A 26,857-nucleotide genomic window follows, 5' to 3' on the forward strand; every position below is an offset into this window, starting at 1 on the left:
GCCATAGCTGCTGGAAGAATTCCCTGTGAAAACATAGCATAATAGGTATTTTTAAAACACACAGTTAAAATAAGAAAACCTAAATGCTGTACTTTAAAAAAAATTAAATGTCATAAAATGCTCAACTAACACAGTACTATAAACTAAATCAAGTATCTTTAGTGTTAGTCAATACTTCTAAAGTTGAAATAATATATATCATCAGTTACTTTGAAGAGAATTAATCTACTGCATGACTTGAATCTACTTGGGAGAGTAACCATGATCCTATAATATGCTTCCCAAATTGCTTCCACTTTTATCAAATTCATGTAGATCTTTTGGAAGTATATAAACTACATTTGTTCATTTTTTGGCTTTTATCAGAAATCTAGGTCTCACATATGATCTATATAAAGACAAATTTCCTGTGAAGCTTTTTACTTTTGTTGGTGGCTTTCTTCCAACCTACCTTTTACATTTTTTGGCCCATCAGTCTTTGATGCCATGTAGTTTTACCTAAATAGTATCTGACTGTACATTATAACCTTATGTCATACCTCTTTAGAAACAGTACTATTTGGTTGGGTTGGTATTGATTTAGAGTCTAGATTTCAAAAAAAAAATCCCCCCCCATACACCTGCCTAAAATAAATAAATATGTAAAGGAGTTTAAGAAAAAAATCCCCCTTTTTTCCTATCTCAGGCCCACAACATTTTACTATATATACATTATTTCAAAGCATTAAAAAAATGGTGACACTGTAGCTAAGAGGCTTCCAACAAATCTGAATAATTCTGTGAAAATTAGTTCTAAGGTATCACACTAATTCTCTGGTCTCAAGAAAAGTATATGCAATAGTAGTTATACCCCAAATTAATCTTTATTTTCAGTCACTAACAAATAATCTCAGGAATTAAAGGAAACAGCTTTTATTTTTACATCTTTGAAACATCTAGACACTTTCTACTCTTTTGGCAATGATTATATACTAGAAAGTGAATATTAACTACATTCACCTTAGTGTGACTTTGATTTTCTTAAGAAATGAGGGCATTTTTCCCCTTTTTTTCTTCTTCCATTTTTTTTAAAGTATCTGGGCACTGAGTTCTTGACTTCTCTTCTGAGATTTTTTGCCTTCTCCAAAAGGGTCAATTTACATCATTGTTTGATGCTTTTATTCATTTATTCCTGACTCTTCCTGGGTCATTTTCCTTGATAAAAATTACATTTAACTTTTCTTATTGACACTGTAAGGCTGTTAAGTGAAGCAAAGGATTTTACATCTTATTATGAGTTGCATATTATAAAGTAAAAGTCTAAAATGAACTTTGAGACTTGGGAGATGAATTTACTATCAAGAAAATAAGAGAAGCATAGAAAAGGAACACTTTTGAAAATTAAATTTGCAGTCACAATTCAGTTTGAGCTGCTTTCTCATGTGTAAACTTTTACTTTCAATTCAACCAAGTTGCAAAATGTCAATTTAGTGATGTGGCTATGAAATATGCGTAATATCTTACACTTAAGTATGATACCTTTCATTCCAAATGATGGCAAAGAACTCTAAGTTTATTAAGTGGACATATTGGAAATTGAACCTCACTAACTTGGGTAAAACAGTGATAACAGATAATACTTAATGCTACTGAACTAAAACTTTAAGCTGTGCAGTTCATATTTTCAAAATTGCAGGTGATCACTAAGCTCTATAAAACAAGATATCTGTATTAAAATCCCCCACTTCCAGAAGCAATTATATGCAAATAAAAACTGAGGTAATGATCCTTCTTAGGAGGCAATACAATTTTTCTGTTGTTTAACCATGTTATTTTTTCAAATGTTGCCTGAAAATCAAATTTCCTAAAGACACAAAAGGTGAGCATTCCAGCCAGGAGACCAAAGTAATTCATAAAATGAATCGATCATCTCAAAGGGCCATAAGGATTCAGGCATAAAATAAAAGTAAAGCAAGGACTTAGTGCCTTTTTAAAATTTTTGTAGCCTTGCTTTATATCTTGCCTGCCCTTCTCTGCCATGTTCCATACGTGCAGAGCTTCAAGTGTCCAATATGCCTTAAAGACAAATACTGTGGTGACACATTCACAATACTCAATAAATCTGTACATTTTATGAAGGCAGGAACTGTGACTATAAATCTGAACAATTAGTGGGCACTGATACATAGCAGGTACCTAATAAATATCATTCAATTAAATGAATTTAGCAAGTAAGACGTTTTCAGATCCTTTCCTTCAGCTATAGCATGGGCCTGTGATTAGTAACGTAATATTTGAATTGTATGATCAGTGTGTTAGATCAAATTCAGTTAAGGAGAAGAAATGAAAGCATATCCTACATAATAAATATACTAGTACTTCTTATAAAAGTATATAGAGTATAAAACTAAAATTTTCTTTTTACCTTAAAAGATTAATTGGGAATATATATAACCAAACTTTAAACTGCCTCTGCTATCAGTTTCTGTGTTATTAAGGAATTATATTATCTCTTCACTAAATCCTCTCAAACCTGATCACATCCTCTCAACTTCAGTCCCTCAGAGCCATTTATTTACCTTTGGCTAAGTTTTTCCTGATGGTTAAAGTATAGATGATAAATATTTTATTAACATTTTTCTGTTATTTACTTTCAACAAATAAAAGAATTATCTAAATATCCTCATAATTTTAACCAGCATAATTCTACTTCCTACTGCTTTCTGATTCCCAAGATATTGCATCATATGGTTTTCCTTCTTCCTTCAATTAGGGAGTGAGACCTCGCATTAGTGCCTAATTTAGCCATCAGGGTTACCTCTAAAGTATACAATACCATTTAGATTTTTAAGGGAACAACTCCCTTATTTGCTCTGCACATAGAAACCAAATAAAATATCTTGAAATGATAAATCGGCTTCTTTATAGCTTATAAGAAGTACAGTTCTCTTTGTAACTGGCAAAGCGTTTGAAAGTTTCAAATTCTGGAGGTGCTAGAAGTATAAGTGACAACCTAAAACAGTCTTCACATGCTGTTAACCAAATCACAATGGACATTAATATGCCATACACAAATACTAGTTGGTCTGAAGATATGGCATTTTGTGTTTTATGAGAAAACCTTAATCTCTTTCAAAGTGCTGGCTCTGAAATCTGAAACTTCTCAAAACACTTTCTGATCTCTGCAAGCCCAATAACAGCTATTGAAGATTTTGAAGGAAATGGCATTTTGAGTAAAATTATTTTTTAAAATTCCTTTTCAACTAAATCACTTAACAGATGGAGGTAGGAGGGAGTTCACACTAGCACAAAAAATAAAAGATGATTTTTCAGGAGCTCATACAATATTTTAAGATTTCAAACTAACAACTAAATAGGAGAACCTTCTAAGCAGCTTGGGGTGATGATAAACCAATAAGATGATTCTCTAAAAAACAGTGTTTTCTAACACTTTTATTCAGCGAAGACCCTTTATCTCACAAAAATCAATGCCAGAAACCCAGCATCCAAACCTCTAAAAAGTTCTGCTCTGCTTGATGTAAAGATGAGGAGCTGTCCTACTTCTTGCTTTATTTCACCCCAAAAATGGTGCCTATTGATCATCTTAAGAAATCAGGAGCTCAGAGAGGCATGTTAGTTAGAACTTCTGGCATTTCACCACAGATGTACTTTTGATGCATGAAAAAGTTGAGCTTTGTCACTTTGATCCCTTGTTTCTGTGTGTGTGTGTGTGTGTGTGTGTGTGTGCCATTGACATCATTTTCAAAGATAACTCATCTCATACAGGTGTAACACTTATCTTAGGGTAGTTTGTAATATTTTGTGTGCTATCTTACAAAAATACCAAGGCTTTCTTACCTTAGTTTTTTTTCCCAGATTTTTATAAAAGTAAATCAAGCATATGGTTTGGGGTATTAACTGGTTTTTAAAATTTGCTCAGAAAAACAATTCCCTGCTGCTTCTTTCCCCAAAGATATCCCACTTTCAACTATTTGGCTGTCTTTTGTCATTTAAATAAATACAGAAACAAAGCTTGCTTGTATTGCTACTTGATTTTGCAACTTTAAACATTATACATTTTACACTAAAAAAAAAAAGATGAAACTTTATCTTCATGTTATCACTTCCAAACACAAGCACTGAGTTATCATTACTATATTGTCCTATGGTAGTTATGTGAAAATTTGGTTGACATCAATATTTATGGTTTATATTACCATGACTATTATGTATCATGCTAGTCACAAACTGAGTCATGTGGTATACATTTCATTTCATTTTCCTTGGAGTTATCATTATATTGGATTGGTATTTGCTTAATTTCCTCTTATTATCACTGACTCAAACATTAATGCCTTCCCTCATTTTTTATTCAAGCACATGAGATATTTTCACAATTCATTCCCTTAAAGTCTCTCTGAAGGTTTCTGGCCTATTACAATCTAGAGTGACTACTCTCTTCACCACTAGTAGCTCTTGTTTTGTAATTTCCCTTCACCCTCTTTAAATTTTTATTTTACCTCATTTGTGGAGCCCTTCTTTCAAAAAAACTTGGTCTCCTGCATCTTGGTATAGTTTTTCCGTGAGCAGTTTCTTTGAAAGAATGCTTAGAAAGTTTATTTTCAGAGACATTTAATATCTGCAATTAAAGCACCCTCATACTTGACTAGTAGGTTTATATTTAGAATTCTAACTTGGCAATTACTATTCTTAAGAATTTTGAGGACATCTTTCAGATATTTTCCAAATTTCAATATTGCTGTTGATAAGTACAATCATCTTCTGATTATATTTTCATTTTTGTTTGTCAGATTTCAAAGTCTCTGAATGACTATAGGATCTTATTTTTGTTTTTAGTATTAAATAGTTCAAAAGAGAAAGTAAAAACCATTGAAATCAAATTACGGTTTCTGTAATATTGGATTATTATGCAACCATTGTAAAGCTCTCATATGTAAATTAGCCTCATCTTTAAAAATGAGAATGATAAAGATACATACCTCATGGGATAGTTGTATTAAAATGGGTTAATATATGAAAAAATGTTTAGAACAGTGGCTGACATGTGTTAAGCCCTCAGTAAACATGAAATATCACTGTTGGCATGAGTGTATTTTTATGAGTGTATTTTTTTTACATTGTGCTGGAAATTGATGAACCATTCCAATCTGGAAATTCATATACTTTAAAGTTAATAAGGTGCTTTGAACAGCATTTTGTTGTTGCTGTGCTTTGAACAGCATTTTGTTGTTGTTGTTGTTGATTTCTTTCCTCTTTTTTTTTTTCATTCTTCCCCACCTCTCCCCAATTTAACTAATCCCTAGTAGTGATATCTTCTTGTATTTTACATCACCTATTTTCTGAGTTGTATTTTTTTTTCCAGTAATGAGGATTGAAGGCAGGGGCACTGTACACTAAGTTATACCTCCAGCCCTTTTTGTTGTTGTTGTTTTTCTTTTCTTTTTTCAAATCAGGGTGTCACAAATTTCCCAGGATGGCCTCAAATTTGCAATTCTCCTACCTCAGCCTCCTTACCAGCTGGGATTATAGGCATGTGTCAGTGTGTCATGACACCCATCTTCTGGGATATATCTTAAATTTTAACTCTTACCACTGACTTGAAATGTTTGTGTATTGACTTGCTGGCTTTCACTTCTTATAATACAGTTTTAACTTCCAGGAATTATTTTGCAAATTTTATGAATGCTTTATTTTTATCCAATATATTATTATTAATTTTGGGGGGTGTACCAGGGATTGAACCCACAGGTGCTTAACTACTGAGCCACATTATCAGCCCTTTTTTGTATTTTATCTAGAGACAAGGCCTTGCTGAGTTGCTTAGGGCCTCAATGATTTGCTGAGACTAGCTTGAACTCATGATTCTCTTGTCTCAGCCTCCCTAGCTGCTGGGATTACAGGCTTGAGCCACCAACCTGGCCTTATACAATAGTGTGTGTGTGTGTGTGTGTGTGTGTGTGTGTGTGTGTTTCTTTCTCTCTTCATGATCTTTTTTGAAAAAGATGATTATTATTTTGTTTTCTCAGTTTGTTTGTTTTCATCTCACTCTTTAACCTCTTTTCTCTCTTCAAATGCCTGTTAATACTCACTACATGTTTATATTTAAGAATAAAGCACTGAAAGGATGATCACAAGCTTTTTACACAAGAATAGTTTCAGTTTACTGTGTTCTTCAGTGCAGGATGGTCTCTTTAAGCCTCTTTCTTCTTTTATCAGTCTCCTAATTCAACTTTTACATGATTTTCCCTATAATAATTTCGTTTTAAATTATATTTGATATATGGACAAAAGTTGAAGGACATGCGTCATGTAGAAAACCATAAATCAGTATATCATTTAGACACAATGATCCCAGTGCCTATGAGTTATATGCTGGTCAAAGCTACTTTTTTACTTGGATTACATATGTGATAAATTATGCTGCTCAGAACTGACTACTCTAATTCATAGTTAACAGTACTGTAGTACTGCAGAGAATTATCCACGTAGGTAAAAAAAAAAAAAAAAAAAAAAAAGATACTAGGTTTAACAAATTAAGATGAAATTAGTGTTCAACAATCTCTTTAGCATTAGTGTCTTGGAGGCAGAAATGCTAGTATCATCAATCTTTTAAAGTATATTTTCACCTGCTTTTTTTTTTTTGCTCTTTTTTAGGTACATATGACTGCAGAGTGTATTTTGACATATTATACATATATGGAGTATGACTTATTCTGTTTTTAATTATATTTGATATTTTAGGATCCCATTCTTGTAGTTATACATAATGTGGAGTTTCACTGGCCATGTATTCATATATATACATGGGAAAGTTATGTCTGATACAATCCACTGTCTTTCCTGTTCCTATTCCCCCTCCATACCATTCATTCCCTTTTGTCTAATCCAATAAATTTGTATTGGCCCTGCCTGCTTATTGTGTGTGAGCATCTGAATATGAAAGAGAAGATTCGACCATTTTTGATTTTTGGAGGATTGGCTTTTTTCACTTATCATGATAATCTCCAGATCCATCCATTTACCACTGAATGCCATAATTTAATTCTTCTTTATTGCTGAGCAATATTCCATTGTATATATGTACCATGTTTTCTTTATCCACTCATCTATTGAAGGGTACCCAGGTTGGTTCCAGAGCGTGGCTACTGTTTCACATGCTTATTACCCCTTTCACATTAACTACTGTAATGAAATTTAAATATTGTTCTTGTTTTTTGTATTTTTGGTAAGTAATGGAAATCATGAAAGTATGAACAGATTATAGGCAGTTAAATAGAAAATTACGTATTGATATGATTTATAATATTATAGTTTCTTTAAAAGGCCAATGAAGTGACTAGGAAAAGAAAGACTTCTAAGAAGATTAGAAGATATATTTAAATAACAATTAAAATATTATTTTTTTCTGCAAGGTGCTGTGGTACATGCCTGTAATCACAGTGATTTGGGAAGCTTGAGGCAGGACAATTGCAAATCTGAAGCCACTGTGGGCAACTTAATGGGAAGAGTCTGGGGATGAATCTCAGTGGTAGAATACTCCTGTGTTTAATCCTGTGATATATATATATATATATATATATATATATATATATATATATATATATATATACACACACACACACACACACACACACACACACACACACTCACACATATATATGTATATACATGCATTATATATATATTCTATTTTTTTAAATATAATTTTACCTCAACTCTTAAATAAACGTATTATTTCATTGATCCTTTAGTGACTCCAAATGACGTGTAAAACATAAGATTAGTTCAGATGTTTTAAATGAATGACATATTTAAAACCAAATAATTGTGTCAATCTTATCTTTCCTCCTAATAAATTATTCTTAAAAGCAATTCCACCAGATAGGTTTTTTTTTGCTAACATCTAATAATATTCAACAAAGTATAATTTTTTTCCAAGTCAAAAATTTAAAAATCACTGATCTGTGACTGGTGACAAAGATTATTCACTTGTAATTGGTTATCATGATTAATTAAACATTATATATGTTGATAATAATAACCAGTTGTACATTGGCTATCAGTAGTAATCATAAAATCAGTAGCAAATAATAGGACACTGAAATAGTTATTATTAATCAGGAACAACATTTTATGATCTTATACATTATAAGAATTTAATCATCATATGAAAAAGACATATTAACTTATTAACAATAAGAGCTGTAAGATTAATCTCCCATAACTATGAAAAAAATTCTGCTCTTTTAAGCTCACTTTGGTTTAGAAGTGAAATTCAACATCCATTATAACCTTTTGGAGGCATTACTATTGCTGTGTTGAAATAATGAATAATATTTTTTCCTCACTCCATTTCTCTTTCTCATTGTTAAAAGTTAAAGATTTGTATATTTTTTCATAAATAGTATATATTTAGGTACCTATAGAAACCCTTTTAGGCCCTTTGTATTCTGTATTAAAATTATACTTTAAATATCTCAATAGTTTAACTGTTATTAAATGATTACCTAATTAACTGGGAACTGTTTTTGTTTCAACATTTAGATAAGTAGAATGGATTACTGAATTCCTTTGAATGCTTTTTCCTAACCACTAGTTTTTATATATTAGTGTTATTCATAAGTTTTATTATTGGTTAAAGAGGCTTTGGTTTGGAGAGATAATTCCACTGCTTTATGTATTTATTTATTTAATATTAAAAAGTACTTGCTGAGTTGGGCAGGCCTGTAATCCAAGCAACTTTGGAAGCTGAGACTGGGGAATGACAAGTTTGAGTCGAACCTTAGCATCTTAGAGAGACCCTATGCCACTCAGCGAGACCCTGTCTCAAAATAAAAAAGAAATTGTGCTGCTATAAACATTGCTGTGGAACCAACCTAGATGCCCTTCAATAGATGAATGGATAAAAAAAAGTGGCATTTATACACAATGGAATATTACTTGGCACAAAAAAATAACAAGATCATGGAGTTTGCAGGGAAATTGATAGTATTAGAGCAGATTATGCTAAGTGAATTTAGCCAATCCCTAAATAACAAATGCCGAATGACTTCTCTGATACAAGGGAGGTGACTCAAAATGGGATAGGGAAGAAGAGCATGAGAAAAAGATTACCACTAAATAGGGAAGAGAGGTGGGAGGGAAAAGGAGGGAGAAGGGGAATTGCATGGAAAATGGAAGGAGACCCTCATCATTATACAGAATACATGTATGATGTTGTGAGGAGAAAAGAAAAGAGAAGTGTGTCACATTAGATTGGATAGAGAGAAGTGATGGGAGGGGAGGGGAGGGGAGGGGAGGGGAAAGGGATAGGAAGGACAGCAGAATAAAATAGACATTATTATTGCTGTGTGTATATACGTGACTGTATGACCAATGTGATTCTGCAACTTGTACAATCAGAAAAATGAGAAATTATACCCCATTTGATTTAAATGTATGAGTTGTCAAGATCATTGTACAGTCATGTGTAGCTAATAAAAAATTAAAAAATAAATAAGAAAAATAAAATAAAATAAAAAAGAAAAAGCACTGGGGATGTGCTTAGTAGTTAAGCATCCCTGGATTAAATCCCTGGTACTAAAAAGAATAAAAAAATACAAAAAAATAAAAGTAAGAAAAAACTGCCTGCTAGGTCTTATTTATGGAGAAAGTCTCTGTGGTGTGGGAATTTTTGCTTATACTCACAGTCCCACAAGATGTCTAAACTTCAAATCTAAGTAATCAAGTCTTTACAGGCAAAAATAATGTCTCTTCCTTAAAAAAATGGGTTTTTTTTAAAGATCCTAGAAGCAATCCTGATATCATGGCAGTTATATAGATTAGTTGTCTTCATAATGAAAAAATGTATCTGAATTGATTCATTGGTGAAAGTAGCTTGATTTTGTATTGTGCAATTTTAAGCTCATTGGTAAGAATAACAAAGGACAATTAAAGGCAAAAATGAGGAAAATAAGGATAATTAAAATGTTAGTGGATTAGGAAATTGGGATAGACTTCGGATTCAGATAATAAATTAGAAAGAAACCAAGGACTAAGAAAAACATCTGTCTTTTTCCTCTCAAAAATAACCTCCCTTTCAACTCTATCTGTATGTATAATATACAGAAAACTTTTTAATTGGTTATTTTTATTAAAATAAATTAATTTAATTAATTTATTGGATTAATATAATCTCAACTATAAGCATTGCAGTTGAGAGACTTCATTGCCAGTATACCTGGAAATAAAATGAAAATTAGCATTAATCCATCATTTGTTTATAGGGCTTAATAAGCAAAATTATATTGCTTTAAACTTACTAGTAATATTGGTTACACATATGACATAAATGTTACTATTAACATGTTTTATGATAAAAACAATAAATTTTTGCAAATTCTTGGCAGGTAGGAAATGAGGAAGAGAGAGATTGGAAGTAAAAACATAAATTTGTGCCATTATATTTTATAATTTTAGTGTTGTCTGTTGCCCTTGTGAAGCCAAAATTAAAGACAGACATTAAGTGCAGATAGATAATTAGGTGGAATTTAGGAAAATGAGGCCAATTTAGGTTAGGGAAATTGCAGACTGCCCCTGAGGGATTGAAATGTTAATGTCTTCAGAGCCCTTCCTCCATCCTTATCAAGATAACCTGCCTCTGCTCCAACCTGTTGCTAAAGTAACTGGTCCCAGGAATTGTCTCCCCCTATAAGGAGTAGTAAAAGTTGTTAGTTAATGTGTTCTGGGCCCCCTTCCTACGCATATCACTCCACCTTGGCCCATCCAGCCCATCTGCTTCTCACCTTTTGGCCATTCCACCAGAGCATCTCCTGGGCTTACTCATGTACACAGAAAGAAGAGAAATAAGGGGAAAGAGAGAGGAAGGAAAAAAGAATTCTAGGAAGAAAAAAAGAATTCTTCTTGGGATACCATGTATGCCCCCGCCTCCCAGGAGTAGTCTACTTTAACATGTGAGGAAATAGGACTCCTTACCGATAACTGGCAGTATCACTTGTATATCACTTGAGTTGTTTGAGTTCCTTATATATTCTGTTTACTAACACTTTATTAGAAATGTAGTTTGCAATATTTACTTCCACTCTGTACATTGTCTTCACTCTGTTTATTGTTTCCTTTATTGTACATTCCTAATTGTTCGTTTTTGCCTTTGTTGCCTATGCTTTTGGGGTCATATTTAATGAAAATCTGTGCCCAAACCAATGTCAAGAAGCTTTTTCCCAATATTTTCCTCTAGTAGTAGTAAACTTCAGGTTTTATATTAAATGTTTACTCCATTTTTGTTTCTTTGTACATATGGTGTCACTTGAGTCCAATATCATTCTTCTACATGAGGATCTTCACTTTTCCAAATACCATTTTCTGAAAGCTACCTTTACCCTGTATGTTCTTTCTATCTTTGTGGAAGATTAGTTTATCATAAATGTGTGGATTTATTTATAGACTTTTTAAACATCTGTCATTTTGACAATACAATGTAATTTTGAATATTTAACTTCATAGAAAAATTGAGCAGAAAATTCAGAATTCACATATATCCCCCTTGTTGCCACAATTTGGCACTGTTAGCCTGTTTCACTGGTGTAATACATTTATGCATTTGTTGTGATGGATGAACAATAATTCAAACACTGCTTAATCAGTTTTGTTTTGTTTTGTTTTTTCTTCTTCTTCTTTTTTGCTTCTGTGACCAAAAGACCTTACAAAAATAGTTTTAGAGGAGGAAAAGTTTATTTGGACCTCATGATTTCAGAGGTGTCCATGGACAACTGACTTCCTTGCTCTGGGCCCAAGTTGAAGCAGCACATCATGGCAGAAAGGTGTAGAGGAGGAAAGTGGCTCAGAACATGGTAACTAAGAAGGAGAGGGAGGGAGGGTGAGGGAGAGAGAGATCCTGCAGATCAGAAACAAAAAACTAACCCCAAAAACATGTCTTCAGTGACCGACCTACTCCATGTACACCTTACCTTCACACAGTTAATTCATTCAAATGATTACTGCCTTGATTAGGTTAAGGCTTCACATAATGGAAATAAACCCCACATAGTGGAAATAAATAAATTTACTGCTGGATTCTTAATGTTTTTTGAATTTTTTTTTCATGTATGTCTATGAAAATATTCATATGTGATTTCTTCTTGTATACTTTGGTTTGGTTTTGGTACTAAGGCAGAGTCTTCTTATAGGAGATTGGAAGTTTTCCTTCTGCATTTATTTTTGGGGAGATATTCAAATAACTAGTATCATTTCATCCTTAAATATTTGAGAATTCCCAATTAAAACTAGGGGTCTGATACTTTATTTATTAGTGATTCAATTTCTAATTAATTGATGATTCAACTTTTTTCACAAATATAAATTTATTCATATGCACTATTTCTTCTTCTGTGAGTTTTATTAGATTGTGTTTTCTGGGAAATTGGTTTATTTTATGTATGTTATAAAACTCATGGTCAAAATGTACATAACAATGTTCTTCTATTTTCTTACTACTAACTGCAGAATCAGTGCTTTATTAGTTTAAATGTTAGTAATCTATAACCAGGTGTGGTGGCCTGGGCCTGTAGTCACAGCTACTTGGGAAACTAAGGCAGAAGGATTACTTTAGCCAGGGAGTTCAATACCACCCTGAGCTATAATGAGACCTTATATCCAAAAAAGGCATGTATTCTAATATCCAAATATTTGGGGGATTTTCCATATGTCTTTCTGTCCCCACAGGGCAATGCTATTATTAGTGAACATAGCAATATTACACTTTATCTGCTTTGGGATGACTGTGCTTTTTATGAAAATAGCCCTGTAAAGGAACCTCTGTGGATATTGACACATATAGAACCTTATTGCATTTTGCCTCTTGCACTATAAAGTGTTCTGTTTCTGTGGACTTCTTTCCTCCTTTGCCATTTGTACAATAGAAATTCATTTGAAATTCACACATGAACATCTTATTATTGATTTCTAATTTCCTTCCATTGCATTGTAGTCTAAGAGCATAGTGGGTCTCATTTCTATACTTTTAAATTTGTTAAGACATATTTAATAATCTAGAATGTCAATTATCTTGGTGAATGTTCCATGTGAGGCAGAGAAGAATAAGTATACAGTTGTTGAATGTACTATTCTACAAATTTCAGTTATATCCAGTTGATTGTGATGCTACTCAGTTCAACTATATTCTTAATGATTTTCTATTTCTTGAACTTTCAATTACTGAAAAATAGTGTTGAAGTTTCTAACAATAGTAGTAGAAATGTCTGATTGTCCCTATAATTCTATCAGTTTTTAACTCACATATTTTGGTGCTGTAGTTTAGGCACATATACATTTAAGGTTATTATGACTTCTTAAAGAACTAACTGTTATTCTATATTAAGCCATTTTATCCCTGATTATCTTCCTGGTCCTAAAGTCATCTGTTCCTGAAATTAATTAAGTGTTCCAGCTTTCCTTTCCTTAAGGCTAGCATGCTCTATATTTTTGCATCTCTTTACTTTTAATCTCTTTAAGGCTTTATTTTAAAGTGAGATTATTGTAGAAAACACAGAATTGTCATATTTCATTATCTACTCTGACAGTCTCTGTCTTTAATGAATTTATACCATTCACATTTAAAGTAGTTATTGATAGAGTTGGATTTTTATCTACCATATTTATAGCAGATTTCTATTCACTGCTTTTGTTCTCTATTGGTTTTATGGGATTTTTTTGTTTGGTTGGTTGGTTTTTGTTTGTTTTTGTCTTCAACTCTGACTTCTCTTGTTTTGATATTTTATAAGATTCCATTTTCTTTCCTCTTTTTGCATGTAAATTATATAACTTTGGGAAAAAATTGCCCTGGAGTGTGCCACATATATCTAAACTAAATAAATGTCCATTTTTTTCTCTTGTGGTGCTGGGGATTGAGTAAAAGAACTTGCACATGCTAGGTAAGTACTCTACCCCTGAGCTATATCTCCTGGCCCATTGTTAACTTTTGAATAACATTTTTACACCTCATGTGGAGTACAAGGAACCTATGACAGAATAATACCATCAAATAAGAGTGAAAAAGAGAACACCAAAAAGATTCTTCACTTTTGCCAGTTTTTATTTCTAGCATTTACCTTCATTTTTTATTAAAGTTTTCATATCTCTGCTTATATTATCCATCTGTAGTATTTGCATGTATTCCACATTTTTCGTTAAAACTTTAAAATTTAGTAGTTATTTTATTTTTATTTTTTCGTATTTATTAATGAGTAATTGATAAATGAAAATAGCATATATTTTAAGCAATATGATTTTTAGTATACATATGCATGGTGAAATAATTACCACAATCAAGTCAATTAATATATCCATCACAAAGTTACTATTTTTGGTTTTCAGTGAGAATACTTAACATATATTCTCTTAGCAAACTTCAATACAGTATCATTGACTATCATCACCATATTGTACATTAAATCATCAGACATAATCATCTTGTATAATTGAATCTTTGTTCCATTTGATCAAATCTCCTTATTTGTTTGTCCCACCCCTGAGACCCTGGCATTCAACATTCTATTTTGTGCTTTCATATGTTCAACTTTATAAATTCCACATATAAGAAAGTTCATGCAGTATTCGTCTTTCTGTGGTTTATTTCACTCAACATAATGTTCACAACAAAATGAATGAAACTATAGGACATCATAATTAGAAATGTCTGCCATATCTGAGTCTGGTTCTGATGCTTTTTCCTTCAGACTCTGTGTGTGTGTGTGTGTTTTCCTTTTAGCATGTCTTCTAAGTTTTTGTTGGAAAATTGATATACTTATATTGAATAAAAGCAACTGAAGTTATAGGATGTCAGTGCAAAGCTTTATGTTTGTACAAAGAGGAGTTATGCTGTTCTTAGTGTTTTCTCTAGCTATGGTATCATATATTAAAATTCATCTGGTTCCTTGTTCTTGTCTTCTCTATTGCCTCTAGCTTTTTCTGGAGAATCCTTATATAAAGTCTGAAGCTTAAAGCTCTTTTAATTGTAACTCCAGTTATTACACAGGTTTCTTATTAATATGATGGTAAAGTTTGGAGGAGGAGAATGTTCTAAAGTCCTTACTAGGTCTCAGTCTCTTAGAGAGCCTGAAGATAGGTATGGATGGTCCCTTAACTTACAATGTTTCAAATTACAAGTTTTTTACTTTATGATGGTGTAAAAATGATATGCATTCAGTAGAAAAAATAATTCGAAGTCTGACTTTTAATTTTTTATGAGACTAGTAATATGTAGTATGATAGTGCAAGCCACACCTCCCAGTCATCCACACAATCACAAGAATAAAGAACTGATACTCCATCATATGCTGTATTACTAAGCTACATTAGGTAAGTTAGTATTTTAAATGCATTTTACATGATATTTTCTACTTATGATTAAGCATGTCTTATATTAAAGAGAATCTATATTTCACCACCTCAATCCAAAGTAGAATGGAGGATGTGAAGTAGGATAGAAGTAGGTACTTCCCTTACCCAAAGTTTTTTGGTTGGGCAAACCTCAAATTTATTAAAAATATATTATTTGGTCTGATTAAATCAGTTTTTTTATTGTGTAAAGGTTTTATTGCCAAACTGCATCTTAGGTTTAATTAGGTCTTATCCTAATTTACCATTGCTATTTGGACCCTTAGGGTCCTCTCATCTACAAGTAACACAGTATCATCTGATTGCCTAATGTTTTTAATTATCTGACATAACAAATGTCATATGGATGGAAGTAACTTGTGAGTTGGTTAATTTAGCACTTTAGCAATATAAGGGCTGCAGAATGATGCCTTTGCCATGATCTTAGCTAGCTTGTCATGGTTTAATGAAGATTGTTTCAGCTTCAGGCACTGTGTTTAAAATGGCAAGACTCAAGGACATAAAAAACAGGAAAATCTCAATCCGAAAAGCTCTCTCTTTTTTAATCCTGCAGAAAAATACTACCCAGAAAGTCCCACCCTAGATTTTTCCCTAAATTTCCTTTGACTAGGATTTGGTCATATATCCTGCAAGGGAAGCTCAGTAAGTATCTGGCATTTTAAAACCCTGGAGTAAGAGTTGCTGCCAAAAAAGGAATGAAAGTGGGATAATAGCTATTGGGTAAGCACAGCAACATGTCTTATAGGCTAGTGATCTAGCTACACACTCTTTAAACAAATCTCTCTCCCTTCTAAGACTTTTAAATGTGACTATTCCTATGTGACATATACTTACTCTATCCTCACAAACCCAAAGTTAGAACAAGTACCTGAAAACCAGAACATAACCCAGTTGAGATAAACAGGGTTGAAAGATTATTTCCTTTAAAACCCCCATGTTGGTGTATCAGAAGTTCAGACTCATCTTTGATTTCTTTTTTATTCTGTTTTTGTTTAGTTTTACTTAATCCCTTTCATGTCCTGCCAAAGCTTTGATGAACAATGGCCTTAATAGGAAAACTAAGGCAGCATAACATACATTAATCATGAAGTTTGAATAAATGTTTTACATTTTTTTATCCTAAACTATGAAATAGTAGGGTGGATATTTATGAAATTCTAATGTAGTCTTATTTTTATGAAGACTTCAAAGTAAGGTTCTGTCTTTGAATATATATGTACATGATAACTGAGATTTTGGTTTAATGGAAAGCTAACCTTTATACACATTAATTTATATCTTGCTGGGTGATAGAAGTGAGGATCTCTCTTTGAATCTCAAATATTTTTCAGTACATTTTGCTAAAATTCCCTTGCAAAATCCTATTTATTTTTTAAGAGATACAGGAAAATTAGGAAAATGTTTAGATAAGATAGTGCCTATCAAAATGACCATCTAATAAATTATATTAACCAATCCCACCATCACTCATTCATCAAAATATTATTTTACATTATTTCTATAAATCATATCAATTTCCACAATTGTCATAATGTAATTGATACAATTAAATATGTCTGGATTCTTTGGTTTCTAACAGATGAGTAATAATCTTACACAGAGAAAGTAATTATTATTCATATTTTTATCAGTTATGCTTGTAAGATTACATGATTTATTAAACATGAGTGTAAAGGAGAGGTTTTAAACCTTTGGAATGAATTATAAAAAAAAAATAAATAAATAAGGTGATACCACCAAAATGGCAGATGAGAAAGTTCCATGAACTTATTCCCTCATGGAAACCTTAAAAAAAGAAGAAAAACAGACAGACAAACAATAAACTGGCTGGACAAACCTTATAGGAGCTAAAGACAATAGTCATACTGCTACTGCAATCAGGTGAACAATCAATTAGGAAAAAGCCACATTCAAAATGGTAGGAAATTCTGTACCATTTAATACTCTACCATCTTGTAGGTATGGTGTAATCCTGGTTTGGAAAGAGGTAGGAGCCCAGTTCCTAATACTCAGCCTTGCACTCAAGGGAAGACAGCAGACTTTATATGTAACATAGTAGCTTATTTTGGGGTTGTCCAAAGGACTGGTCTGTGTCATCCATCTTGGATAACAGGTAGGGAAAAGTGGCAGCCACTGGTCATGAAAGCTTCAGGGGAACTGTGGAACCACATGTATCTTGGACAAGATATTAGATGTAAGTGATGATGATGATGATAGATAGATAGATAGATAGGTAGATAGATAAAAAATAGCACATTTAAAGTCCCAAGGAGGAGTTAAGACCAGAACTTTTGAAAAATTAAGACATCAAAAACAGCCATGTAAAAAGTATGGGAAAAGTCGCATACTGGCATAGGCAAGTGGCACATTCAGAAAAGAACTGGAAAGACCTTAAGTGTCATATTAAGCTGACTCCTAGGCTCAGGACTTACTAAAGGACTGTATCTATACAGATACATTATAAATATAGTAATGATTACAAGACTATACTATATCTATATGGAAGCAATCTACAAAGACTGGGAGAAGTATATATGCTTTCAAAACCCCAAATTTCAGGAAAAAAAAAAGGACATGGTAAACATATAAATAAGAAAAACAGAGCTTAGTAATGACTCTTTGGATATAACATCAAAAGCCCAGGTAACAAAGTTTATTTTAAAAATTATTAATTGAATTTCAAAATGAATTAAAACTTTATTTTAAACTTCATACTTATCTTTATTATATTTTTATGAATTTGAAAATATGACATACACCTATGAGAATATATGATATATAGGGCATTAAGGAAATGTAAGAAACAGAGAGAGGGAAATTCATTTGATTTGTATAAATTTAAAAAAATAGTTGCAATTGCATAAAATATTTTAATTATTTATTTTTTATTTAATTTAGATTATAAATTGTTATATATGACAGCAGAATGCATTACAATTCATATTAAACATACAGAGCACAAATTTTCATATCTCTGGTTGTACAAAAAGTAGAGTCACACCAATCATGTATATGTATTTAAGGTAATGATGTCCACTTCATTCTACTGTTTTTTGTATCCCTATGCCCCCTCCCTTAACCTCCCTTCCCTTTGCCCTATCTAGAGTTCATCTAATCCTCCCATGCACCCCCACCACATTATGAATCAGCATCCTTAAATCAGAGAAAACATTTGGCATCTTTTGGGGGGGGGATTGGCTAACTTCACTTAGCATTTTATTCTCCAACTCCATCTATTTACCTGCAAATGCCATGATTTTATTCTCTTATATTGCTGAGTAATATTCCATTGTGTATGTATGCCACATTTTATTTATCCATTCATCTACTGAAGGGCATCTAGTTTGGTTAAACATTTTAGCTATTGTGAATTGTGCTGCTATAAACATTGATGTTGCTGTGTCCCTGTAGTATATATTATTTTTAAAACGACTATACTGACAAAGTCTTTGGGTATAGACCAAGGAGTGGTCAAATAGTCAAATAGTGGTTTCATTCCCAGTTTTCCAAGGATTCTATATACTGCTTTCCATATTGGCTGCACCAATTTGCAGTCCCACCAGCATGTATGAATGGACCTTTTACCCCACATCCTTGCCAACACTTATTGTCGTTTGTATTCTCTATAGCTGCTATTCTGACTGGAGTGAGATGAAATCTTTAACTACTCCCAGAGTAGTTTTGATTTGCATTTCTCTAATGAGTAGAGATGTTGAATGTTTTTTCATACATTTCTTGATTGATTGTAGATCTCCTTCTGAGAAGTGCCTGTTAGTTCCTTGGCCTGTTTATTAATTGGGTTATTTATGTTTTTGGTGTTAAGATTTTTGAAATCTTTATATTACTAGAGATTAGTGCTCTATCTAATGTGCATGTGGTAAAAATTTGTTCTGAAATTGTAGGCTCTCTCTTCACCTCACTAATTGTTTCTTTGATTGAGAAGAAGTTTTTAGTTTGAATCTTGATATTAATTCTTGCACTATAGGGGTTGTATTAAGGAAGTTGGGGCCTAATCTGACATGATACTAGATGCAAGATCTCTGGTTTAATTATTAGGTCCTTGATCCACTTTGAGTTGAGTTTTATGCATGGTGAGAGATAGGGGTTTAATTTCATTTTGTTGCATATGGATTTCCAGTTTTCCCAGCACCATTTGTTGAAGAGGCTATCTTTTCTTCAATGCATGTTTCTCCAATATATGTTTTTTGGTGCCTTTGTCTAGTATGAGATAAGTGTATTTTATGGGTTTGTCTCTGTGTCCTCTGTTCTGTACCATTGGTCTACCAGTCTGTTTTGGTGCCAATACCATGCTGTTTATGTTACTCTTGCTCTGTAGTATAGTTTAAGGTCTGGTATAGTGATGCCATCTGCTTCACTCTTCTTGCTAAGGATTGCTTTAGCTATTCTGAGTCTCTTTTTTTTTTGAGTCTCTTTTTTTTCAAGGTGATTTTCATGATTGCTTTTTTCTATTGTATGAGGAATGTCATTGGGATTTTGATTAGAACTGAATTAAATCTGTATAGTGCTTTTGGCAGTATTGTCATTTTGACAATATTAATAATTTTGCCTATCCAAGAGCAAGGTAGTTCTTTCCATCTTGTAAGTTGTTCTTTAATTTCTTTCTTTAACATTCTGTAGTTTTTGTTGTATAGATCTTTCACCTCTTTCATTGACTCCCAAGTATTTTTATTTTTTTGAGGCTATTGTAAATGGGGCAGTTTTCCTTGTTCTGTCCCAGAGAATTTGTCACAAATATACAGAAATGCCTTTGATTTATGGGTGTTGATTTTGTAATTTGCTACTGTGCTGAATTTATTTACTAGTTCTAGAAGTTTACTGGTGGTATTTTTTTGGGTCTTCTATGTAAAGAATGATATTATCTGCAAATAGTGCTAATTTGAGTTCTTAGTTCCTATCCATATCCCTTTAATTTCTTTCATCTGTCTAATTGCTTTGGCCAGTGTTTCAATAACTATGTTAAATAGAATTGGTGAAAGAAGGAATCCCTGTCTTGTTCCAGTTATTAGAGAGAATGCCTTCAATTTTTCTCCATTTAGAATGATGTTGGCCTGGAGCTTAGCAAAGATAGCTTTTCTGATGTTGTGATATGTTCCTGTTATCCCAAGTTTTTCTAGTGTTTTGAACATGAAGGAGTGCTATATTTTGTTGACTGATTTTTCTGCATCTATTGAGATGATCATATTATTGTTACATTTAAGTCTATTGATGTGATGATTTATATTTATTGATTTCCGTATGTTGAACCAAGCTTGCATCCCTGGGATGAACCCCACTTAATTATGTTGTACTATCTTTTTGATATGTTTTTATTAATTTTCCAGAATTTTATTGAGAATTTTTGCATCTATGTTCATTAGAGATATGGGTCTGAAATTTTCTTTCTTTGATGTGTCTTTGCCTGGTGATATTGGCCTCATAAAAAGAGTGTAGAAGTGCTCCTTCTTTTTCCATTTCCTGAAATAAATTGAAGAGTATTGATATTAGTTCTTCTTTAAAGGTCTTGTAGAACTTGGCTGTGTATTCATCTGGTTCTAGGCTTTTCTTGGTTTTTAGGCTTCTGATGGCATCTTCTATTTTGATCTGTTTATATTGTGTATATCATCCTGATTTAATTTGGGCAAATCATATGACTCTAGAAATTTGTCAATGCCTTTGATATTTTCTGTTTTATTGGAGTACAAGTTTTCAAAATAATTTCTAATTATCTCCTGTATTTTTGTAGTGTCTGTTGTGATATTTCCTTTTTCATCACATATGTTAGTAATTTGAGTTTTCTCTCTCCATCTCTTCAGTGACATAGATAAGTGTCTGTCAATTTTATTTATTTTTTTAAAGAACCAACTTTTTGTTTTGTCAATTTTTAAAATTGTTTATTTTGTTTCAATTTCACTGATTTCAGCTCTAGTTTTAATTTTTTCCTGTCTTCTACTGCTTTTGGTGTACATTTGTTCTTTTTTTTTAGGGCTTTAAGATGTAATGTTAAGTCATTTATTTGTTGTCTTTTTCTTCTTTTAAGGAATGAACTCCATGAAATGAACTTTCCTCTTAGTACTGCCTTCATAGTATCTCACAGATTTCAATATGTTTATCTGTGTTCTCATTACCTCTATGAATTTTTTAATCTCCTCCTTGATGACTTTTGCAACCCATTGTTCATTCAATAGCATATTATTTAGTCTCCAGGTATTGGAGTAACTTCTAGTTTTATCTTATTATTTATTTCTAATTTCCTTTTATTATGATCAGATAGAATGCAGGGAAGTATCTCTACTTTTTTATATTTGCTAAGAGTTGCTTTGTGGCATAATATATAGTTTATTTTAGAGAAGGATCCATGTGCTACTGAGAAGAAAGTGTATTCACTCATTGAAGGATCGAATATGTTACATATGTCCATTAAGTCTAAGTTATTGATTATATTATTGAGTTATATAGTTTCTTTGTTCAGCATTTGTTTGGAAGTCATATTCAGTTGTGAAAGAGGTGTTATAGTCACCCAGAATTATTGTTTTGTGGTCTATTTGACTCTTGAGCTTGAGAAGAGTTTGTTTGATGAACTCCATTGTTTGGGCATATATATTTATTATTGTTATGTCTTATTTTTTTTAAAGAGAGAGTGAGAGAGGGAGAGAGAGAGAGAGAGAGAGAGAGAGAGAGAGAGAGAATTTTAATATTTTATTTTTTAGTTTTCGGCGGACACAACATCTTTGTTTGTATGTGGTGTTGAGGATCGAACCTGGGCCTCACGCATGCCAGGTGAGCACACTACCACTTGAGCCACATCCCCAGCCCTGTTATGTCTTATTGAGGAATCTTTTCCTTAAGCAGTATGAAATATCCATCTTTATCCCTTTTGACTAAGTTTGGCTTGAAGTCTATTTTATTTGATATAAGGATGGAAATCCCCGCTTACTTCTGCAGTGAATGTTAGTGGTGTAATTTTACACATTTCACATTCAATCTGTGTAAATGAGTCTCTTGTAAGCAGCTTATTGTTTTGTTTTGTTTTTTAATGCAGTCTGACAGTCTATGTCTTTTTATTGGTGAGTTTAGGCAATTAATATTCAGGGGTATTATTGAGACATGATTTGTATTCCCATTTTTGTTTATTTTTGGTTTTTAACTTGACTTGTTTTCTTCTTTGATTGATTTTTCCTTTAGTGTGATACCTTCCTTTGCTGATTTTCATTGTTGTTTTTCAATTCCTCTTCACAGCATATATTGCTGAGGATGTTCTGTAGTGCAGGCTTTCTAGTTGTAAATTAACTTTTGTTTATCATGGAAGGTTTTTATTTTACCATCAAATCTAAAGATTGATTTTGTTGGATCTAAGATTTGATTGGCATTCATTTTCTTTCAGAGCTTGGTATTTGCTGTTCCAGATCTCCTGGCTTTGAGGGTCTGGATGAATAATCTGCTGAGATACAAATTGGTCTCCCCCTCTATGTGATCTGATTTCTCTCTCAAAGCCTTTAAGATTCTATCCTTATTCTGTATGCTAGACATTTTCATTATAATATGTCTTGGTGTAGATCTGTTGAAATTTTATACATTTGGTGTCCTGTAAGCCTCTTGTATTTGATTTTTCCAATTCATTCTTGATATTTGGGAAATTTTCTGATATTATCTCATTGAAGAGATTGTGCATTCCTTTGGTTTGAAACTCTGTGCCTTCCTCTATCCCAATAACTCTTAGATTTGATCTATTGATGCTATAACATAATTCTTGAATGTTCTTCTCATGGTTTCTTATAATCTTCCCTGTGTGATCAACTTTATTTTCCAGATTGTATACTTTGACTTTATTATCTGATGTTCTGTCTTCCAAGTGATTTAGTCTGTTGGTGATGCCTTCTATTGAGTTTTTTATTTGGTTTATTTTTTCCTTCATTTCAGTGATTTCTGATTTATTTCAGAATCTTCATCTTTTTATTGAAGTAATCTTTTGCTCCCTGTATTTGCTCCCTTATCTCTTTGGTTATGTGATCAATGGATGCCTGCATTTCCTCCCTTATCTATTTATTGATGTCATCAATGGTTACCTGTAGTTACTCTCATATCTCTTTGATGGAGTGATAAATTTCTGCCTGTATTTGCTCATTTAGGTCATTTTTAATTCACAGATCATTTTACTTATGAACATTCTGAACTCCTTCTCTGACATCTCATCAACTGTATTGTCCATTGGTTCTATTATTGTAGTATCCTAGTTTGAATTGCGTCAATTTCCTCCCTTGTTTTTTCATGTTGTCTATGTGACTTCCTTTCTTGCAGTGTGGATCTGACGTTTCTACCCTATAATATTGTAGTATATGTGCAGATTATTTGTTTCTCACCTCAGTAGTGGGCTTCCACACCTTGCCAGAATCCCAGGATGGATGCTACTGAAACTAGAGTTGGTGATGGCAATAGCAGGAGCTAACTTAAGGTAGCAGTGGAGGTGCCCTAAAATGGATGCAACATCTTTCAGAGATGGGACTGAAAGAGTGGGCCTTACACTGTCTTTTGGATGCCTGCTCCAAGTTGCAGCTGCTTCTAGGCCCTGCCTGTTGTCCCAAAGTAGAGGCTACTCTATGGGGAAGGCTTTGGGGATGGCTGCAGTGTCTCAAAATGAAAGTGGGTTAGACCTGGGCTCTCAGGTGGAGTGTTGGGGAGTGGACCCAAGCTTATCCTGGGCCCTGGCTTCCAAGCAGGCCAGTGAGGTGGGTCTGGGCCAGGCCTGAGCTGCAGCAGGTGTCTACCAGTTGCCAGAGGTGGTCCTGGGCTGAGCCTGAGCTCCAGTGGGTGTCTGCTGGTGGCAGGATGGACTCTGGTCTGTATTAAAACTTTGTACATGAAAAAACACCATCAACAGGGATAAAAAGCAATCTGAAGAAAGGAAGAAAATATTTGCAATTATATTTTGATGGGATTAACATAAGCTGCAAATTTGAAAAGCTTGGTTCAAAATAGGTAAAGGACTTGAAGAGTCATTCTTCCCAAAATCAAGTGCAAATAAATGACCAATAAACACATGAAAAAATACATAACATCCTTAATCTTTAGGGAAGTAAAAATTAATAGACAATAAGATATATCTTTATACCCATTACAATGACCATAATAAAACAAAGAAAGACAAAAGAAAAATAAAATGCTGGCAAGAAAAAGGAGGAGGTCAAAGCGTGCCTCGCAGGAAGAGGGTCAGTGGCTCCGCTCTGCGTCGCAATCCTCGGGTCAGCGGTCTCCGCATAGTGGGAAGCGAGGCCAGGCGGCCCCTGCTCTACGCCCGCGTTGCCAGGGTCTCGGTTCCCAAGTTGCTGCAGCAGCAGGAGGAGGACCATAACAAGGAAGAAATGACCAAGAGTTTATTTGAGAATTTTCTAGATTTGATTTTTTCTGAGATCTGAATTCTCATTTGGAAAAGAAGATGGCTGTAGGACATCATGTGTCATGAATGTGCTGAGGTCTGGGTCTGTGGACCTGAATGTTGATCCCTCACTTCAGATTGACATACCTGATGCACTCAGTGAGAGAGATAAGGTCAAGTTTACAGTGCACACCAAGACTACACTGCCCACTTTTCAGAGCCCAGAGTTTTCTGTTACAAGACAACATGAAGACTTCGTGTGGCTACATGATACGCTTATTGAAACCACAGACTATGCTGGGCTTATTATTCCCCCTGCTCCTACAAAACCAGATTTCGATGGTCCTCGTGAAAAGATGCAGAAACTGGGTCTATGACCAAAGAAGAGTTTGCAAAGATGAAGCAAGAACTGGAAGCTGAATATCTCGCTGTCTTTAAGAAGACTGTGTCCTCTCATGAAATATTTCTTCAGCGGCTTTCTTCTCATTCTGTTCTCAGTAAAGATGGAAACTTTCATGTTTTCCTGGAATATGATCAGGATCTAAGTGTTAGGCCAAAAAAGACCAAAGAAATGTTTGGTGGCTTCTTTAAAAGTGTGGTAAAAAGTGCTGATGAAGTTCTTTTCTCTGGAGTTAAGGAGGTAGATGACTTCTTTGAGCAAGAGAAGAACTTCCTTATTAACAATTACAACAAGATCAAGGATTCCTGTGCTAAAGCTGACAGAATGACCAGATCTCACAAAAATGTTGCTGATGACTATATTCACACTGCAGCCTCCTTGCAGAGCCTGGCTTTAGAAGAACCCACAGTCATCAAAAAATACCTATTGAAGGTTGCTGAACTCTTTGAAAAACTTAGGAAAGTGGAGGGTTGTGTCTCATCAGATGAAGATTTAAAGCTGACAGAACTTCTCTGATACTACATGCTCAATATAGAGGCTGCAAAGGATCTCTTATACAGACGCACCAAAGCCCTTATTGACTATGAGAACTCAAACAAAGCTCTGGATAAAGCCAGGTTAAAAAGCAAAGATGTCAAGTTGGCTGAGGCACACCAACAGGAATGTTGCCAGAAATTTGAACAGCTTTCTGAATCTGCAAAAGAAGAACTTATAAATTTCAAATGGAAGAGAGTGGCAGCGTTTAGAAAAACCTAATTGAGATGTCTGAACTGAAAATAAAGCATGCCAGAAACAATGTCTCCCTCTTGCAGAGCTGCATTGACTTATTCAAGAACAACTGATCTATCTGCCTTTTCTCTGAAGGAAACAAATGTGAAAACTGCATCACTTGCACTTAAATCATTACCATAGAATATGATTAGTTTTGACTTTAGTTTAAAATTATGTGAATAAATATTTTGATTTCTAAAAATCTTAACACTTAACCATGTTGGTTTAAAAATATTTTTATTGCATGCAACTTGGATATAACTAATCTTTCCCTTATGCATTTAATACCTCAGAGTGGGCAGAATCTAAATACTGGATTCTCCTGTAGTTTGCCTTCAGTTACTTAAGAAAGGGTGTGGAAGATATGTGCCTTCTGGAAATATGTAGAAGCAATCACCAGGCTCATGTCTGTTACCCTGATTCATGTGCCCATGTCCCTACAGACTGATCTGTCAGGAAGGTGCCAGTTCAACAAATGATAATAGCTACTTGTTACAGCTAACAGAGATTCCATTTCTTCAGTAGAGTTTTTTTTTCTCCTTACTTTCATGTTCTTGAGTCACCTAAAGTGTTTGTATAATAACAAGGGCAAAAAAAAAATCTCATTTATCTTTTTAAAAACCCTTTGCAGTTCCATTTTTATAGCTGGGATATAAATATTTGAGGGGAGAGAAGTATGTAAGGGTATATATAGAAATAAACAGTATGGCCTGCTTTAAAGATGGCTACACAAGAAAGATGTAAGCTCTTTCCCTGATGTTAGGGGAATGTGTGTTTGGGCTTTGTTTTTTTAATAAAGTATGCAATAAAATAATAAATCATAAAAAAAGAAAAAGGAGGAACTAGAATCCTCATTTCTTACTGGAGTGAATATAAATAGTGGAACCTCAATGAAAACACTATGGCTGTTCCCCAGAAAATTA

The 26,857-nt window shown here is 33.4% G+C and overlaps 1 pseudogene; it reads left to right on the plus strand.

The window, feature by feature from the left end:
* Positions 1-24,743: 24,743 nt before the first annotated feature.
* LOC144371710 (sorting nexin-5 pseudogene) lies at positions 24,744-26,149 on the plus strand (annotated as a pseudogene).
* The last annotated feature ends 708 nt before the right edge of the window (positions 26,150-26,857 follow it).

This window comes from Ictidomys tridecemlineatus, chromosome X (genome assembly GCF_052094955.1).
Source record: "Ictidomys tridecemlineatus isolate mIctTri1 chromosome X, mIctTri1.hap1, whole genome shotgun sequence".
Taxonomy (NCBI): Eukaryota; Metazoa; Chordata; class Mammalia; order Rodentia; family Sciuridae; genus Ictidomys; species Ictidomys tridecemlineatus.